The following is a 21,385-nucleotide window of genomic DNA, read 5'->3' as shown; positions in this document are numbered from 1 at the left end:
ATTCCCTCATCAATCTTTTTCAGGAACGTCGTTTTTGTTGTAGTGTCGGCTCGGTCCCTCTGGTTTTGAGCTGGCACTGTCTCCACAGCTGGAATGAATGGCAATGACTTGACGCTGCACTGCACTGCAGTAACTGCGTGTGTGTGTTGGGGGAGGTAACGATGTATGACAGGTAAATAGAGGTCACTTCCTGAAGGAGGATAAGAGAGGAGGATTCAGGGGCACGCACACACATACACACACACACACACACACACCAACTCTGCCTCCTCAGGTGATTTATGAAACGTGTCGGCTTTGCAAGTGTTTGCATTTGAGGGGGGATTTTGATGTATCACCCCCGAATGCTCCAACAAGTCACTGCTGGTTGCATTTTCATTGCTCTTGACAAAATGTGCATGCGTGTCCGTTTGCGCGGATGTGTGTTGGGTGCATGGCAAAAGGGCTTGTAGTACGGTGGCCTCTCAACATTACACAGAGCTCACTGTGTCATCAATCAGTGCCTTCGAATAATTGCACCAGTTTGCTTCTACTGACAGTTTACTGTCTGTAACCATTTAGGAAACTCACACTAACAGACAAAAACACCCACATGAACACACAAAATACCAAACATGACAACAGCTTTGTGATAAAAGATTGCATGCTTCCATGTCTTGTACCGACATGATTCGTCGAGGAACAGCCTCACATATAGTACCGTCTTGCAGCATGCTCAGAGACATGACATGTCTGTGGACCAAAGGGCTCTCAAGTAATATTTTCAAATGCGGTTAAAAGGTTTGACTGTGCTATTCTTGGATGAATCTTGTCTGGGTTTGGTGACTGTGACTGAAGCAATAAGTGATGCTTTGATGATGATGCATCATGTCTAGTTTCATCTCTGAGCTTGGTTCCATCCAGCAGACAGGCTCCTTCCTTTCAATAAATATTTTATCATTCTATATTTGCTTTTTAGATACCTGTGTCAACTCTGTAAATAATAAGAAATGCAGCAATATACATATCATTGCTGTTTATATTAGCAAACTTTAAAATGTTCTTGTGTAAGTATACACTGCAGGGGCTTAGCAACAATAAGATGGCATTGCTAAGGAACTCTCGGAGCAAATTGCCTGTGTGTCCTTCAGTTTTCTGTCTGAAGAAACAAGTAGATCAATGAAGACAAACTGTGACCACAAAAATCTACTAACTATCAAACTATTTCCAAGTTAATAAAGAAAACATAGTGCATAAGGAAATGGTGCATGAGAATGAAAGCTACTTTAAGCAGTCAGGATAAAAGAGAATTAAGTATACAGTCTCCGTAATTGGAACCGAAGTATTGGTAGGGGGTCGAATTATAAATCAGCATGCATGCATATCTGCATCTTCATCTTCCTCTGCATCACAGAGTGAAGGCCTAGGGCAAGTAGTAAAAGACCAGCAAATACTAAACTGGAGACAAGGGCTCTACTGTGATTTATCCTGTCCACCCCCTGAATTGTCTTAACTCAGCTGAGAAAATAAACCTACATGCTCTGCCAGAAATGGGACGTCCATCTGAATGTTACAAACTCCAAGAAGAAAGCTACTACCAGACCAAAAACAGGTAGATTAGATCATTGCAACAGAATCTGTGCAGATGAAAAATGCTCCTTAAAGTTTTCAAAAGCCAGTTTCACCTTTGTAGACGACACTACTGGAAGAGAGTGCAGCTGCCATGGTGCTGCACTTGCTGATAAATTGCTGGTATGAACTGGCAAAACCATCTAAAGTGAAGGCTCCAGGATGCGGACCTCTCCAAAAGGACATCAACTAGATCCATCTGTACAATGAACGCCAACAACGAGATGGTGAAACATGAAACTAAGAGGAAAGGTGGCTGTTGACCTTTGAATTCTGGACAGCCAGGACTGCTAAGCTGCCTCTTTCTTTTTGCCTCTCTCTGGCATCTGTTAATCCAGACGATTAAGGCAAAGAGAAGCACATCAGTGAACCACACTGCTGTTCTGGCTGACATGCTCCTTTATTACCACGAACACCCAGCACAGTCCTGCTGCCATAAATACTCACGAGACGCTGAACTGTGTGTTAATCTGCCGCCGAGCATCCAATGAATGCATTATTTACTCGAGTACACATTCGCTGAAAGCTACTGCCCAGTTGTTGCAGGAAAGTATTTTTAAGAAGCAAATCATGTCTGTTGTCACACAGGAACCTGTGTGCTTGGCACCAGAGGAAGTGTAGGTGGACACAAGAGAAAAATACTGAATATCCTATGATCACAGAGAATGTGGCAGTAAGCATCTTGATGAGAAAAGGTGTTCCACTGATGTGTCAACAGTCCTTCACTCGTCACGATCTCTGGCGGATATTCAGCAGGCTCAAGGCTAGAGATTAATCAGAGGGACCAAAGACAGAAGAGGAGGGAAGTGAGGAGGATGGCGAAGCTGTTGCCATGACATTTTCAATCCATTGATAGATCACCGTTTAGGACTTTTGTGCTGCAGTACTATACAGTACAGTATCTTTTCACTTTTGATGCAGCAGTTAATGCAATGAAGACGCATGACGGCAGATGTTCTTAATGGTGATCACCAGGAAGTTCGATATATTTTCTAAAAGGAACAGATCGTTTCACAGCTGGCACAATAAAGCTTAAGTCTTCTTTTGGCTGTACCAATCCGAACTATATCTGTGAAATATAGCAGACAATTTCACTCTGTTCCTGTCTTCCTGCCCTCATCACTCTTTCCTGATCCTCCCCCCCGCTGTTGGCTGAGTGGGTGGGCTCCAGGACTGCACACCCTCTGCATGGCAAACAGTTCAAGGAGAGGGAGGAGGAGATGAGACGCAGCACCGAAATAAGTGATTCTACTAGAGGGCGTTGACATTGGCATTAGAGGCTATTGACACGGCCACAGGTATTAATAACACGATGAGGGTGTTAAACTGTCACAGTGGGCTTGGTTAACACACTGTGTGTATGTGATGTGTGAAACTGTGTCTGTGCGTGTGTGTGTGTGTGTGTGTGTGTGTGTTCTTGAAAGGTCTGTCCCGTGCGAGACTGACCACATGTACGTGTGATCAGACGCGGTGTAAGAAGGAGTGAAGAGAGAAATGATGCTGTATTATCTGCAGGGATCAGAGGTAGGTTTATGTCCCAGAAAAGAAAAATGTCTCGCTGCTTATCAGACCTCACAGCTGTGGAGCTGAGCTACAGTAAGGTCGCTGTCACAGATATGCGTCCATGCTGTTTCGATGTCCGAGAGCGAGCCGTCTGACAATCAGTTTTTACATTTTCTCTTCCTTAGTGCCCTTGACAAGGCTTAGCTTATCCAGAGAAAAAAAATGTACATCATTTATTATCTGCGTCTATACCTGCAGTACGTCATTCATTCATTATATGTTGAGCAATATATATTTTTTTTGTATTCTTTCACAAAAGCCGAATGTTCTTCCAGCTTTGAGAGCCACACTATAAAAGGTCTTATGTAATACACTTTCTGACGTTAACACATCCGTCTCGGTACGGTAATGAGACATCTAATTAGCTGATGATGCCAAGGCTGTTTAATGCCATATACAACATTTATCAGTGGCCAGACGTATATGCAGTGATGCAGCTTCTAAATATGGTCCAAGACCCCGACAAACAATACACTGTCTGAAAGCTGCATTAGGTCACCATACCAACTTGCTCATTGTACAACAGGAGAGCATTTAAACAGAAAATAACACGTTGAAAAGGGGAAAAAAATACCTTCAACTGTATCTGTGCATACATTTTGTAATTTAGAAAACATTATTTAAATTAACCAACAATGAAAAACATTCCTAAATACAATATGACACATTTCTTCTTCTTTGTAGTTTTACAACATGCATAATGTTATGGATTATAGGCAGACTTTTCCTTCAACACTCCAGCAGGAATGGCACAGCTACGTTTGAGCTGATTTCCCGAAACAATGGATTTTAAATCCGCCATTTAGCCCAATCTTGTTGCACCCAAGTAAGTTTGACCTTATGGATGTTTTGCTGTGACAACTAACAAAATCATTGCCATTTTAATCAAGTCAAAATGTTAATTAACGTATGAAGAACCGGTCAAAAACTCCTGTGCAGAGATTCCTGTTAATGGGTAGTAAGGTGTAGGTATAACTTTCTTCTGACTTAACCTTCGGCTGTCACACAATTATGCTCCATTAAACCAACCTGAGCTCATAACATTTGCCAGGGTTTTAAGATCTATAGATATGCGAACTTCTTGAAGAAGAAACGGGATGATGCTTTTGAAGTGGCTAAAACTTTGGTAACTATGGTAATAGTAGCTAGTGCAGCTTACCTTGAATGGCTACCTAAACAGAGCCTGTCTGATGTCACAAAAATCAGAAAATGTAACTCCATTAATCTAATTTTCATCGAGAAAGAATATTCTGGAAATGACTATTGCAGCAGCACAGGGTCTTGTTGTGCCTATGTGTTCTCATTCAGTGGTTTAATTGCACAAAAGAATCGCTCAGGAAGATTGCACACTTCTTGCCGCACCAATAGAAGTAGAATAATAACGCCGCTGCCTTATTGGATGACAGCATTAGCTCGGTGTGTCTCTGCAGATTGGGTTTGCATATGCAAGACTTCCTTTCATCTGCTTTCACCGTCACATTTTACAGACACTCGTCTCTCAACCTTTGCTGCCTCCGAATGCGTGCTGCAATCTTGAAATTGTATTGCTTTCCTATAAATCACCTCCCCTGCTTTCCTGACTCCTCTGCATCACTTCCAGTTTGCTGCTATTTCTCCTCCATCAGTCGTACCGCTCCTTTGTTTTTCTTTTTTATCTTCTATATCATCCTCCGTCTTTAGCCCTCCTCTACTTTGCCTCCCTCCCTCTCCATCGCTCCTTTTTTTTGTATCGTTGCTCCTTCTCTCTCCCTGTCTATGTCTTTTCTCTTTTTCTATCTGTGAAGCTAGTGTGACTGCAGTGTGACCTACTTAGCGGTGCTGCTGCTGCTGCTGCTGCTGACTGGCATGGTAGAGAGTTGGCATGGTGATGTAGGCATCAGAGAGGCTCCCATGATGGGCACTGCCAACAAAAACTCACCGCTCACCTTCCATCTGTACGCTTCCCGACCTTGCAAAGAGATGGCTGTAGGACAAATGATGATGTTGGCTCTAATATTAAATACCCTCCATTTTGAAAATCCAATATCAGATATAATGCATTATTGTATGCAAGAAAGAATTGCTTGCTAACAGACTGGAGCATTTAAATTATACGGCAGGGGTATCTCAATCTTTTTGTTCATTTTGGAGATGCTTCTCTTCGTAATTCACGATCCATTACTCTGTACGTCCCCCAGTTTCCTAATAAGATCATCAAGGTCATTTACTCAAATCAGACCATTTAATTCAAGTTCTAATATTGTCAGATGCTTTGGTGAGAAAACAGCAATCTGGTGCACTCGTTTGTCCGTCTGTATGTGGGTAGCAATCATTGTCTGTTCAATCACAAGGGCTATCGCTGCTAATGAAAACTGTCCTTTATTCGTCCCAACCGAAACATTGCTTCATCAGAGAAATCATTTCCTGTTTACTGAGGATGTTTCCTGGAAGGTTTGCTAGATACTCTTGGAACAGAAAGTGCAAACTTTTTCATGAACTGAGAGTTGAATCAAATGAGAAGGGAAGAACACGGATTGGCCTCTAGTTATTTGAAAATAAAATTACTTTGTTAAAAAGGTATAAAATAGCAGGTCAAGATATTTTATGAAGCATGTTCTCCATCTGCCTTTTCTCCGGGTGCTCTGAAGGATATCTAACCCGTGAGCCGGCAGGATGAGTGGTTATAAATGATGAATGGATGGATGTATGTTTGCTTTTCTGGGAAATCTATCTCTAACTAGCCATATAATCAGATAAAACTGATAACAAGTGACAGTATCTCTAAAGAGCAGTTCACCAGACCTTTTTAAGTGGATTTTTAACGCCTTGTGCAGTTTGTCTCTCTCCCCCACACTTTCGAAGGAAGATGAGCTCCCTATTTTACATTCTGCCAACAAAACTCATTAGTGGGCACTACACCAGGACAACATAACTTTCTGCAAAAACCGAGGACTAGCCAATGTGGTTTTTAAAAAATATATCTATAATTTGTACAGAAACCCTTCACTCAGAGTTGGTTAGTCTCGCTGGCTCCAGTGTGCTTGTACAATCAGGTCAATGAAGGAAGTTCTGTGAGAGTTTGGCAACTCTTTCATCATAGCAGCCCAGTGTTCGGACCTTAATAACTTTCCAGTAACTTGCTAGCACTCACTTTTCTTGTCCTTTGAGGCACTAAATTGTTTAGAATAAAAACCTGCCGCTTTTTGACCCACGTCCGTGTGTTTATCTCAGTTCACAACACCCACAGCACGACCACACCAGCAGCACAAGGGTGTCAGGGTTCAGCATTAAGTAGCTCCTCTACAGCTTTGTTGTTCGCCTGTATAATTTATCTTGTCCATCCTTCCAGACATACCGGCCAAAAAACTAACAAGAAAAACACTTAGTGGGAGGGTTATTCATTAATCCCCCTCTGAGTTTGTCTGCTGTACACACAAGCACACCGCACAGGTCTTTATCCAAATCGTCCTGGGGAAGCCCAGGTGTTGTGTAAATGACACAGGAGACGTTGCTGAGCTGTGTTTTCTCAGCGCTGCTCTGTACCTGCACTTGTCAGTCACAGTCCACAGTCGCACAGGCATCAACAAACGATTTTTTTTTCTTTTCTGTGGAAAACCAGAAATTACTGCAGACATGGTCGTGTTTGGATGCAAGGATGTGTTTGCATTCACGCGTGTGTTGTGTAAGACTGTGTATGCATACATATGTATCTAGTGGCAAATACAGCTCCCTTGTGATAGGCGAGAGTGCTTTTTTTTTCTGCCACTTCCTCTATTTGCTTTCTGGCAGGATCGTGTGACCCACTCCAGATGTTGTGCTAATGATCTGGGACGTTAGTGCCGCCTTGTCATACCACGTACATTAATTTAGAGTAACAAAGCTTCCTTTTCTGTTTGTTCTCCCTCCGCATAACCACGCTGAATTTCTATCTGTAATAGCCCGGTGAAATCACCTCAACGCACAATCCCGAGTAGTGCAATTTAGTGCAAGAGCACAATATGTAGGATCCAATTACCCATCTCCACAACCAAGTCGTCAGAAACGTTTTATGAAAACCACTGCACATCATTTCTCCATAATGTGTCACAGTAATGATCAGCGGCTCCGCAGAAATTTATATGTGCATTAGATGAGAAGAGGCACTTGCGTGATTGCGCTACATACAAGGAGCAGGGGTGGAGGAAGACGGAGATGAGTGTATTTTATTTTGCATATTTATTTGAGGTTTTCTGTGCAAGCGCACGAGAAAGAGAGGAGAACATGCGGAATCAATGTGGATCTGTGATGTATGCATGATGAACATTACTCCTATATATATATATTCACTGCTATACAAATAGAACTATAAGCAGATATCACTACAGAGAAATGGTGCTTTACATGAGAGATAAGTTTGTCATGCCTCAGTGCCTCCAGCTCAGGCTTTCCTCTCTGCATGCCTGGTTTCCTCACGCAGGACTGTCACTATCCATCTATATACCCATTATACCAGACCCTGCACAGCGCTCTTTGTTTTCACTTGCCTGATTAAAACAGGCTAATTAGTGAAAATACCATTCGAGGAAACAAAGGCATCAAATGATGGAACCCATGACACATATGCATAGTTAAAATATGCAATAAAGGCTGTGTGTGGCATTTAATTGGCCTCATCTAATCTCAACACAAAAGTCTTATTCTTCCCCCGATTTTGCCAAGGAGGAAGAGACGCCGCACGACTCAAATGCAGGTCTTGTTAAGGCTCTGTCAAATACCTGTATCCTGTAATTTGTCTTGAAGGATGGACAGATGATGATGGACTGCACTGTAGCTGGGGTGGTCCATGCACACTGCAGATCAATCATTACCTTGGGGCATGTTTGACTCAATAGGAGTGCTGTTGCCACACTCAGACGGCCCTCTGAATTAAAGGGAGGTTCTAGTTAGCAACAGTGAGGAGATAATGATGATGTATATAATATGTCACCATAGGGATTTAGAGGGGGGACATCTCTAAATCCCGATACTGTGTCATACCTTAGTAGTCGGCGCAAGTATGCCTGAAGATGAGGATGAGTGCACTGTGATGACAGGTGGACTGTATTAACTGCCATTAGGGGAAGCCGATATTGCAAGTATTAGATACGTGGCACCAGTCCTCTCTAAAAGCCGAGTGGTTAGCCAGCCGCAGTGGCGAGGCATTTCAGGACAAAGGAAGGTTGGCGAGGGAGAGGCAAGAGTGAGGACTGATCAAAAACGGCAGGTGAAAAGGAATGCGAAGTCATGTTGCTATAGCAACTAGCCATGCAGCCGGGGATAAAGGCTGGAGTTGTGTGCGGCTCCTTTCTCCGTCTCTTCCTCTCTTTCTCTCTCTCTCTCTCTCCCCTTCATCCCAGACACATGAGCGGAGTCGCTGCTTGACCATCTGAGAAGCTTCCTTATGCTTTTGGTGAACGGATAACACGACAAGTATACTGTCCATCTGACTGTGTCGTTTCACATTCACTCACAGGGGCGAGGGAGCACTTTAATCCCACTACGATGCTTTTCTTGTTGCCAAATGCAGAGGGTGCGATCCATTCCAGGATGGATCACATGCTAACCTTCCCATTTGTATGCATGAGACAAGGTTGCCGCCTATACCGTTTCTAGAGGAGAGTGCCTGCGTTGTTGAATAATGGAGGCAGGAAGACGGCTGGTTGCTACAGCAGCAGCAAAGCCCAGAGAAATAATTTCAGTGCGGCCATAACCGTTCATAACATTTATACCTGTTCAAATACTGACACTACTACTACAAACAGTGATGATTTGGATGCACCTGGATAGAGGAGCTGTTTTCAGTCAATGAGCCTTGAGTGATTCCGAGGCTGACGAAAAGTCAAACATTTAGATTTAGGAGCCCTGGAGGCTGCAGAGATGTTTACGTAACATTTAGTTTGATGCCATCTGTGTCCATATTTATGAGATGACAGAGGAGCAGCCGCATAAGCAGTGAAGCTGCAGTAATAATAGGGCTTCTTGATGAACAAGTATATGTTCACAGACTCAACACTTAGCTCACTGTCACCTCAGCGTGACAGTGTTAATGTATAGCCTCTTGTGCTAAAATCCCAAATATGAATCTGATGGCCTCATTCAGTCAGACATGGTTTGGCCACCCCTGTACCATTAGGCCTGTCAGGCCTTCAGGCCCTAAACATACCGAACACAGATTATTACTCCCTGTTGCTTCGTCCTTTGAAACACAGGATGACAGCTGCCATAGAGGGAAACTAACAAAGCCATAGGCAGGCTTTTTAACTCTCTTTTTTTTCCTGTTAAATAAAAGCAGGGATAGTCAGCAATTCACTGGGCCCTTCACCTCTCCCTGCGTGATCAAGAAATACTTCAACCCATCCAAATAAAAAGCCTCACTCTGATTTGAAAAGCTCAGAGGAGGTTCAAAGATTGGAGAAAAAGCGACTGCCTGCAGCACATAACAACCCTCAAAGTAGTGCACAGACTCGAGCATGCCGCATAAACACCAACCTGCTCTTATTACTGAGGTAATTGACTAAGCTGACCTGGCAGCCATCTTGTTTAGAGACATCTGCTGAGGAATCCTTTGATGTGCCTGAGCAGTGATGGCAGCCCCCCCATCCCATGAGCCCCTCTGTTTCTTTCTCCCCGCACATTGTACCTCCCAACTATCAAAGGCTCCTCCAGTCCCTCCCTCTGCACCACCAGCGATAATGAAATTAAGGGAATGTGTGACAAGCTGCAGCGATCACGTCCAAGAGGAGTCCAAACCACGCCCGGGATTCAGGAAGGAAAGGCAGAAAGACGAGAGGGAGAAGAGTAGAGCGGTTGTTGAAAACAGGAAGCCAGACAAATCATTTCAAAACTTTAACTGGAGGACAAACAGGCTGTCAAAGACGAACACACTATTTTTAAAAACACAATTAGCAATTTAAAAGAACCCAAACCATGATAATTCTTAACTGACTGGATAGCACAGAGACCTTGGGGCTCGGCCTGGCTGTGACATCCTGAGCTGCACTAAAAAAATAGTATTCTGATGACCAACCTGGAAGCAGCTGCAGAACTGGAGGATGAGGGGATTAGGACGTGTTGAGTTTAATAATCTCAACATCGTGGAATAAGATGGCAGAGTGGGAAAGGAAGAAGACGACAGACAGCAAATGAGGAGGGATCAGCAGTGTGTTAGTAGAGGTCCGGGGATTACTGGATGGAGGTCATGGAAAGCTCTCACCCTCACAGATGGGAGCACACATACATGTAGAAATCTCTTTCTTAGAAGAAGACGTGGAGCAAATGGACCTCAGGGCAAAGACTTCACTGAAACATGAAAAAATGATCAAATCTGAAGCACCACTGAGAGGGGCTTTCTGTTCTAGGCATCCATAGACTATATGGTGACGTGTGAACGCTTTCCGCTGATGGATCATGAATTATAAGGCAAAATCAGAGAGCATAAGGGCTTCTATTTTAGGAAGCTGGGGGCTTTTATGTCCCCTCAGCAGGAGTCTGAAAATGCATTATTGACTAAATGCGTCCATTAAGACCCAAAGAACACAATACAGTTATTTAATAGGTATGCTAAAATGGTGGAAAGCGTCGCTACCATTACTGCAGCATGCGCATCTGCAAGAAAAGACAACATCTGTTCAAGTCAGTGTCGAGAACAGATGAGAATAATTCTGAATTCTGTCACATGACCTAACTGAAGACTCTGCGTATAATAAAACAGCAGAAGGGGAAAGAGTCAAATACTAATACTTCTGTAATTTGAGCATCCGTAGCGACAGGAAAGCGCCAAACAAAAAAAACATCAAACAGTGAGAGCGCCTTGAGAAATTCTCTGTATTTACGCTGCAGCGCACACAACACCAATCCCACAGCTCTCCAGTTAAGTTGCTCCATTTCCTATGTGACAATAGCCAAATGGGTTCCTATTGAGGGCCGAGATGGGACGCGGGGCAAGTGGCACAGCTCTCCGCCGCTTGTAGAAAGGGCCAGACAGACGGTTTATTTCCATTTGGTGAGGATGCTGATAGGCTCTGCGGGCCGTGGCAAAATGGGAAACGCTATTCATACAGGCGTATCAGCCCCAGACACTCGCCCGACTGAGAGTTATGCAGACATGTCAAATAAGCTGCCATCAAAGAGAAAGAGAGAGACAGATAGACAGGGAGAGGGAGAGGTGGCGCAGCACTGTGAGCTAAGTGGTCAACTTAGCCAAAGGCGACAGTATACCTCGGGGAATGGTGTGTGAAATTCATACAGGCATAAATATTTGATTGTGAGATTACACCACATCTATATGTCCAAGGCAGGGGCTGAGTAAGATGGTACAGAGTGGCTGCTGTGGGCTTTCATCTGTGTATGTAATCGACACAGATTATATAAAATGTGGAGCCTGAAATATAAATGTATGAATTTATAAGTCAATTATTAATAACTGTACTTAAGGCTGAGACACACACTGAACCGCCGTCAAAGAATTACCGGCAACGAAGGAGTGCCTGCATCAAGGGAAAAGGGCCTTCACTCCAGCAGGTGGCAGTAGTCTGTATTCGTGTTCAAACAGGAAAACTGTCCTGGATGACGGTGATCAGCTGGTCTATAGTTTATCTGTTCTGGAGGATCAAGTCATTGTGAAAATACTATTTCTGGCGCCGTAATTATACTAAAGATCCTATAGCAAGACACTGAGCAGAGCATGTCTGGTGACTTCTAGCCATAATAAGAGAGGCGATAAAAACACTGGTATGAAAGCCTGTCTACAGCTCCACGTCTCTCAGTACCCTTTCCTCTCTGTCGGGTCCATTTGATCCCAAACAAAGACATTGTCTTCAAATGGCCCTATGACATTAAAGAGTCTGCGGGTGCGTACTACAGCTGCAGACATCAAACTAAATCTACGGGGCCTGGAGACTGTCAAACAGATCGGATGCATTTAGCTGATAATATGTAATCAGCTTGTTTTGTGTGTGTGTGTTTTATAGAATAAGCTGTCTACACGTTGTTCTGGCAAAAGAGGGGACAAGTGTCCTCTTTCTACAATGAATGACTATTTTCCCAAACAACTCAGCTGATAGCCCTGCCATTGAAAATGTTCAAATTATAGTGTTGCTCTTTGTGTCCCGGTCATAATGGCCCTAATCCAGTAATGACCTTGCACATTTATGTGTCACTTCAAGCAACGGGAAAAGGGACAGTCTGGATAAAACTAAATTGTCATAATTTGTTGCAACGATCTAAAATTTATTGACAAACGCTTATCGAGAAGATACATCGTCACAATCAGAGTTACAAGCAGTGAAATCTTAATTTACTTAAAAATAAATAAGCGTTTCTCTTGAAAGATCAGGCCTCAGATCACCTCATGGATGCTTAAAATAAAGTGGAAAAACAACACAAGGAGGGCTGATGATAGAGGTGCTTCTGAGGCTCCCTGCTGTTCTCTGCATTATGAGGCTTGGAAAGAAACATTTCATTATGCTTCCACCCACATTCCTCCCCCAAAGCCCAGCCAAACCATTTCCACAAAAAAAAAAAAAAAAACTTAATATCCTCTAATGTTGCTCAGGGCACCCTAATGGACGGGAACTAACAGGAAATGTGGAAGGACAGCAAAAGCTAAAACTTTATCACTGATTTTGGCCATTTCACCATTAAAACCAAAATTACAAACGGACCATTGGGCTTTAATGTGGTCAGCCATGCAAGTTTGAAGGTTTACAATCGGCGTCGGCCTTTATAGGACACTAGTGTCTGGACAGCACGCTGCTGCAATGAAAGAGCGCTGCATTGCCCGTAAGATGGCAATTTTTATCAGTAGGCATATCACTATTAATTTAGGTTTCAGTGATTAACAAGCAGTTACCTAAAACAGATTAATCATAGTGTGTAAACCTGTCTAGCACACTAATATATACTAATATATATGCAGGCTTTATAATACTAGTACATCATAATACTGTCTTTTTATTTCCCAAACTTTATTATGTAATCCATGTTGATTTTGCTCCGATAAGTAAATCCTGTAGCTGTTTCACAACACGGTTCACTTCAGCCAGGTCAAGCTGAGAAGTGGTCAAGAGGAAAACCAATATCACGTAATATCACGCATAATGTGATTCAGTATCAGTGTCAGTATGTATTATATTATAATGCGTTTTGGAACAGTAGTTCCAATAAATAGTCAGTGCTTGACATGTTTTTACCCGGAGAGAACCCACACAGACACAGGGAGAACATGCAAACTCCACACAGAAAGGCCAAGTCGGCCCATGGATTCAAACCCGGGACCTTCTCGCTGTGAGGCATCAGTGCTAACCACATCTCCACTGTGCCGCAGACTGGGCAACGTCATCAATAAATTGAGACGGTTGTCGAAGAGAAGGGCGAGAAGAGGATGAGCTGTGTTGTCTATTAAGATGTGTTGACAAATCGCTTTTACTCCCACATGTATTTACTGTAATTGGGTCATTTATAATTTTTCTATTACACTATTTTACATTAAAGTCTATGTTAAGTGTATTTTGTTGTTCCTAAAATGTGGCGAGGCGTATATTAAGCTACAGTTCTCTGTAGATCTGTAATATGTGTGTTCATATTGCACCTTACTCAGCTTGATACCAGGGTCTGTTTTAGCTTGTTAGCATGAAAAGACAATCTTATAGTTACTAAGTGGATGTAACATCAGGGCAAAAATCAACATATTGTACAGTTCTCGTAGATGATTTAAAAAAAAAAAGAAAAAAAAAACTTTCTGCATTTGAATCTATGATGAATGGAAGAGAAAATTAGTTGAATTTGCTGTTCTGGCCTTTTCATGTGTCCCTATTGCCTCTAAGAGTCGCCTCATTACTTAAACTTGTTCACTTCACTGCATCGGTGATTAATCAGTGAACAACTTTTTTTCCGTCATCATTTGCATAATCAGAACTTCAGTCTGCGCACTGAAGAAGTCCATATGCAAAAGTGCGACTGTGGTTCTGTGACCATCTGCCTCATTAGTAGCTCCCCTCCGTCCCAAACATCACGCGCTCCGAGTGTGTGCACGGTGGCGAGCTGCCGGCCAGAGAGAGGGTTTGATCCCCCTCTGTACCCCTCCCCTGCCCAATTACGAGGCAGCGTGCTTGATTTTGATCCAAGGTGTTTCGTGGTTGCGCAGAAACCTCCACCGCTGGCCCTCGCAGTCGCCTTGCACCGTCTCTGCCCACTCATACCCACCAATTAAGCTGCTTACTACTCTAGAGAAGCAGCAATCCCACAATGCTGTGCTGCAGAACAGAGGAACCTCCCACACAGACACCCACTGGGGTTTCCACGGCAGAAACTGCACGTCCATCGCCCCACCCCTCACTTCCTCTAACGTACATGATAATGAGTTTCTCCCTGCTGCTGGTGGTCTCCAACGCCGGCAGTTTTTCTTACCAGCCAATGAGAGACACTTTGATTTTCTCCAGTTTTAACATGCAAACCCACACACACACACACACACACACGAGAATCACAGCATACACGCACGCTCAGAGCCAAGTGCACACGTGACAGCGAGCACATTCTGTGTAACGTCTACTTTTAAGATGAAAGAGAAAAACTACTTTCCAGCTGGCTGCTGGTTACCTAGGCAATTAAAGATGGAGCTGAGATGATTGTTTAGCCTTCCTGGGAGATGGAGAGAGAGAGAGAGAGAGAGAGAGAGAGGGAGAGAGAGAGCAAGAGAAGAAGAAGAGTGTGCCATGACGCAGAAGAAACGCGTGAGCTTGAAAAGAGGGAAACGTGACTTCTCTTTCTGCGTTTTATGAAATTCAAATGATTTATCCACCGGGGAGATTCCCTGACTGAAACAGCGTATATTCCGCGTGAAACTGAGCGCAGCACGGCAACTGTTTCCTAGCGTCCACCGATGAATGGCAACACGCGCTGTATTTTGTTTGTCATGTTTAACCTCGGTGTACAGGGTGCATATTTAGCCAACATATGGAACATTTCCAACCGCCCAGACGGTAACCATGGCAATCCACATTACCTACTTGGTTGTTTTTCTGTCTTGAGCCAAAGGAAAACAGCTTGATAAAATGGGATGAAGCCAGGCCCTGACTTACACAGACACACACACACACACACACACACACACACACACAGCGATGTAGTAACAGGGGTTCTGTGGCTTTTATTTTGTCTCAAGTGACGGAACAGTCTCCATGTTCAGAGCCAATGCAGCGCTGATTGCCGCGTATACCTGGCTGAGTGGGTTCTGAGGTCGGTCTCAACCACACACCGGCTAACACCCCGCAAATAGTCACATGAGTGAGAGAAAATCAATATGTGGCTTTTCATTACGGTTCCATCTCCTGGCACAGGTCGGTTCACAGTAATGTCAGATAGTGTGGAAATTGAGAGACTCATCAAGGACTTGGGCCTCTTCAATAACGAGCCACAGGAAAGGCGAGGATGTATCACCAGCCCCCCCACGGGTGCGCCGTGCGTGCTGTCAGCGTTTGATTTACTTTATCTGCTGTGTGCAGAGTCACACACTGGTGCACCTGAACCAGACGGATATGTTTTGATGAACAAGCTACGAGCATTCAATGGAGACTCACATCTGTAAGACCATGTAAATAAATTTCCTCCTGCAGAAAAAGCGTGAAGTCATCAGTTTATGTCGTTGCAGTGCATGTAATGTGTTCAAAAGACTCTGTGTTTTGATGTTTTAATGCTATACATAATTTTTGTATTTTGCTGAACTGCACTTGTCCTCAATGTGGCATATCTTTTCTACTTTTTTATTTACTACATTGCGAGAAATTGTGATGTGATAAGAAGTAATTTGGCTCAATAAGACTGAATGCTCCTTACTCAAGGATGTACAACTGTATAATCTTTGAAAGTTAGATCAGTTAGTAAAAGAACAAAACATTTCTGACTAAACGTGATTAGGGCTGAAACGATTCGTCGAGTTACTCGATTAACTCGATTACAAAAATTGCTCGAGGCAAAAACTCTGCCTCGAAGCCTCGTTAAATTCCTATGACGCGCACTATACGCGCAGGGATCTGATTGTTCCACACGGACCGTTGTTTTGGAAGCACCTATGCGAAGCACACCACTAGCGCGTGATACATTGTGTATACTGCAAAGTAGACCTGGCGTACCACAGCAGTACAAGCTCAATGAGCCAGCATCTAAACAGAAAACATCCACATGCTGTTTCACCAAGCGTCGCTGAAACATGGTAACGTAACCTAAATGATGTTCGCTGATTTTAATTGCATACTGTATTTGTAGCGATGTGATGATGCGGTTTGACTAGATATGATGTTTAGCTTTGATGTTTTTAAGTAAACTTATTCACGTTCAATTGCAAGACAGTATAGCCCAGGGGCGGAGTGGCAATCGGGACGACCGGGACCTTTCCCGGTCGGCCGGCCGAAGGATTTACGCAGCGGATCACAAATTGAGCGGCCGCGAGGCGAACGCGACCGGCCTGAGCTTATCAGAATCATTGACGTTACTAAATTCTCCTCGAATAGCGGCCAAATACTCCCATATATATTATTATTATTATAGTATTATATTTAAGGGGGGGGGGGGGGGGGCACGTGCTGTGCTGTTCCTCACGCACAGGACGTGTTCACAAACACACAGGTTGCTAGGTTATCATAGCAAATAGGCTCACCCCAGAAATTATGTATTAAATTGCAATAAATGGGCTTAGTTTTGGAGCCAAATGTTGGAGTTGGAGTTCTCTGTTTTTTTGAGAAATAAAAGGCAAATGCTTGATCATTTTACAGCCACATAATTTTTGTTATGCATTATTTGTTTTGGTTGTTTAAAAACGTAAAAAAAAAATATCCGATTAATCGATTAATCGATCGATAAAGTGCTAGATTAATCGATTACAAAAAGAATCGATAGCTGCAGCCCTAAACGTGATGCTAACAACCATCTGTTTATCTTAATACTGGGTCTAAATCTGGTCTCTGTTGAAAGACGGGGCCACGGACAAACAAGAAAAAACAGATAAAGCCAGAATCAAAGAAGCCACTTTTTTTGGAGGACTGCAGGATTTGGATAGTTTGAACATAGTTCTGGCCGACACACGCAGGTGTGGTAACCTTGGTTAAGCGAGAGCGGAAGCTTCATTTTAGCTTTGGATTAACTCTGAAATGCATTTTAGCACAGAACAAGGACTCTTACATTACAATCATGCCATAAAGGGATGTCTTTGGTCAGGCTGGCTGAACCTTCAGCTTCCGTACGGTTTGGACTCTACTGTAGCTGACTTAGTAACTTGCAAGATGCTGCCACTAGTGACTTGTTCAAGCTTGGCCTGTTTGAGCTTGGATTAAAACTGCTATATATACATATGAATTCATCAATGTTTCACTTCATTCTCATTCGAAACACTTTGACTTGTATAGTTCCATACAGTTGTTCCAACCACATTTTTCAGCTCATTTTTGTGAGACTGACGACAGAGAAGATGAAGATTCCTGTGTTCAGTTTGGTTGAGCTTCTTTTCATGTGATTCACCGCTTTCCTTCATGTCTGGTGACCTCTTCTTCCCCTCCATAAAACCGGCAATCTATTTCTCTCCGAGATCATTCACCCATTTGAAATCTTTTATCTTGGAGCCCGTATTTTCCCTCCATTGTTTTTGTAGTTAAACAACGGTTTGTTAAAATTCTAATAACTGGAGCAAAACACATCGAATAAATGTAGTCATGTCCTCACAAAGGTTTTAAATATGGAAAAACATGCAGCTCAGAGGAACACGTATGACTAATGGTGGCCTCTTAAATATGAGCGTGCATGTGTGCGCGAGCCCGCCGTTTGCACTTGCTTTTGTCTGAGCTTTTCAGCACAACGGCATGAGTCAACAGCAAGCTTTTGGGAAGCGGAGCCCTTCACCGCTGATTATACTCTCCTGCTTTTTAATTGACAAACCAATGAATGAATATCCATCCATTATATCTGGACACCCACTGCTGATGGCGAGCATACTCTAATTAGCAAGAAAACCCATTCATTGTGAAGCAAGCCATTGTATCCATGTTTCATTAATACCCACCTTTATTAAATTCAATTAAGCAATACATAATTATCATCTATCTTTGGATTTCGTGAGCCACTTGTACCACGGTGGTTGTTAGGATGATGCAAAATAGGACTTGCATATGAGCAGATGATTTTTAGGAGCACAGCACAGGGTACATAACTTTAACATAAAAGAAAGAAAGAGGTAACACCGGCAAAACTAACTTTCAGTTCTATTTATTTTTGCACAATATGGAGTTTTTCCTTATCAGAGACAGTGTCTAATGAGGGATGCAGTGTATAGTATTGTCCTTCTAAGCAATTTACTTGGTTAACATGGCAACTTGACCTATACTGTACCATACTGCAGGCTAACAGGTCTATGTGTTTGTCTACTCATGCGGAGCTGATACACTTAAGCGCTAAGCTACTGAAAATGCATTTTTTTGTGTGTGTGTGCAGTCGGAGAGCTACCTTTCCAAGTAACAAGTGCCTGTGGTTCTGTATTAGCCAGCAGTCTCTCTCACTTACAGTGCATTTCTGCTTCCGCTCTCTCCCCATTCACTGTAGACAAGTCGCAGAGTGCGTAGACAGAGAATAATGACGTTGAGCATGCACAACAACTGCTTCCCGAGGAGAGAGCCCCCAGGGAGCATTTTGCAGTATTATGCAGTCAGCCATAACTAAAGCATCATTACAACCCCATTCACAGCCCGGACCAAGAGCACGGACTGGTTGGAGAGAGGAGATGAAATGATGGATGGATGGATGGATGGATGGACATGTGGATGGATGGACAGACAGATGGATGGATGGATGGATGGATGGATGGACAGACAGACGGATGGGTGGATGGATGGATGGATGGACAGACAGACAGACAGACAGATGGATGGATGGATGGATGGATGGATGGATGGATGAAGCTAATGGTTAATTCAATATCAAATAATCTTCTGGCCATTTCCTCAGTTAATCTCCAAATGTTTTGTACTAAATGTCAGGAAAACAGTTAAACAAATGTCACTTATAATTTATCAGTGCTCAAAGCGTACTTACAGTCAGTTTACCGCCATGTGCGACAATGGATTTGCGTTCTTCACAACTGAACAATGGAATCAGACGGTGGCTGGCATTTAATTTATTTCTAGAACAGCTTTTAATTAATTTTCTGTTGATCAACGAAACCCTGCTCCTCTTGATTAATTGAAGAATAGGCAGATATGGTAGACGGAGAGAAACATAAACAGTTAGCATTCAGTTTGATGCATTTAACACCAATATCTCCACATTTATTTTAGTTGTACATCATCAGTGTTAAAGATGTTAGCCTTCACACACTATTGCTTTCTGCCTGCTCCTATATAAAAGCCCACCATATACATCAACCAGCGATGTGAGGGTCCCCATGGGCAGACACTGTTTAAAAACCGATGGCAATCTGTATTTCTTGTATGTTTCAAAAGTTTCCTAAAGAGGTCTCTGGAGAATGGAACGTAACCTCCCTGGAGTGAGCCAGCTATAAGCTGTCAGCCGAGCCCTGCTGAGCCGACGACTTTGTCCGGGCAGAACTCGTGAGCATTGTTCAATTATGCACGCGTAACAAAAACCAACTCGCTCATTAAACCACAGAAAATATACTGAACTGACATGTTAATAAGCAACTTGAATGAGTAAATGGAAAAAAGTTGCAGACATTTGCAAACATTTGGTGAAGTAGCATGAAATCACTTCTGCTCGCTAACAAGAATCCAGGCAGTTGAACACTAACAGCTCCTCTCCTAATAGCAGCACCATCACCAATGAGGGCTCTGGCATTCATAGCAAGCAATTACACTAGCTTATCAACAGAATAATGACAATGACAAAGGGTTACACTATTCTGTGGTTTATTTGTCAAAATGCTGAAAATGTGTAAGGTGACTCTCTACCCTCAATTTGAGCTAAGACGTAAGAAGCTAAACCCGCCATACCACAGCATCACTCTACACCTGCCAGGAAGGAAATGAATGACTCTTCAACCAACCCCCTCCTATTGCCACTCATCTCCCTGCATCACTCCATCTTTCAGACAGTAACAGCTTCCCCCTCTTGCGCTTCAGAAACAAGACATGCTCTGCCATTAAACCGTTTCACCCCTCCAAAAGGATCACTAGAGACTCACCTTCCTTTCAACCCTCCACTGCATTCCACTGCTCCAGAGATAAAAATCTGCCCATAATTAACAATATGGTGGGAGAGCAACACGCCAACTTATGAATATGTAAATGTGGGTTTGATTCGACTTGCAGTTCTTTTAGTTTCCTTACACCTTTTTTTTTATTTTTTATTTTTTTAATTATTCCTTTCATCTTGCTTATAAGGTGCAAAAATACACCCTTACAAACACAAACACCTCCACCCTGATGCAGCATGTAACTCTCCCAGGCTGTAACCCAACCATGTAATGAAGGCTGCAAATCAGCACCTTGGACAGCGCTACGCAGCTCTGTGAGAGCGAGAGAGGGAGAGAGAGAGAGAGAGGGGGGCATGTTCAGCACCGAGGGGCAGCGGACAGCGACAGCCTCTGACATTCCTACTGTGAAGAGACGAAAAGCCCCCCCTATCAGGAGCTGCCCTGCATAGTACTGATGACTAAACAGAGTTATTCAGGTTGTTGCACAGCCAGCTTAGCGGAGTTGTGATTCAGATGAAAGAGTTGGAGGGGTCGGGGGTGTGTGTCTGTGTGAATGAGGTCCTATCCTGAGAGATGCTGCCACTGCAGAGTGACAAAAAAAAAAAAAAAAAAAAAAACAGATGGGAAGAAAGTGACATGCACAGAAGCAGGGCGAGGCGACTTGGAAGGAGGTGTTAGTCCCAGCATGGCTCTGTGCATGTTACATATATTGCAACAAATACAAAAGGGACCGTCTCATATCTATGTGTATCTGGGGAGTGGGTGAGCTACAGCCGCACACAGCACTCAGTATGAACATGTGTGTTAACTTCACAACAGCTCGCGGATGCCTACACACATGGTAGAGGCGTACAGAGACAGCGATGCTCAAGTAATTGTATTAACACTCCTGCATGCGCCGTTATGTGGCTCTGCGTCGCACTTGCTAACCTGCCCTTGATGGCTCCAATTTGTCGCACTTATAAACGAGGTCATGCATCACACCCGCCGCCAACCTCTTACAATTGCTGTTTGCGGTTCTTTGCA

At 43.3% G+C, this 21,385-nt stretch overlaps 1 protein-coding gene across 1 annotated transcript in view; it reads right to left on the bottom strand.

Moving 5' to 3' along the window:
• slc12a5a (solute carrier family 12 member 5a) overlaps positions 1–21,385 on the bottom strand; it is a gene marked incomplete at both ends in the record, with an annotated part of 85,256 nt that overhangs the window by 62,442 nt on the left and 1,429 nt on the right. The gene's annotated exons all lie outside the window — the stretch shown is intronic.

This window comes from Chelon labrosus (genome assembly GCF_963514085.1).
Source record: "Chelon labrosus genome assembly, chromosome: 4".
NCBI lineage: Eukaryota > Metazoa > Chordata > Actinopteri > Mugiliformes > Mugilidae > Chelon > Chelon labrosus.
This window is presented reverse-complemented; position numbering and strand designations above follow the sequence as displayed.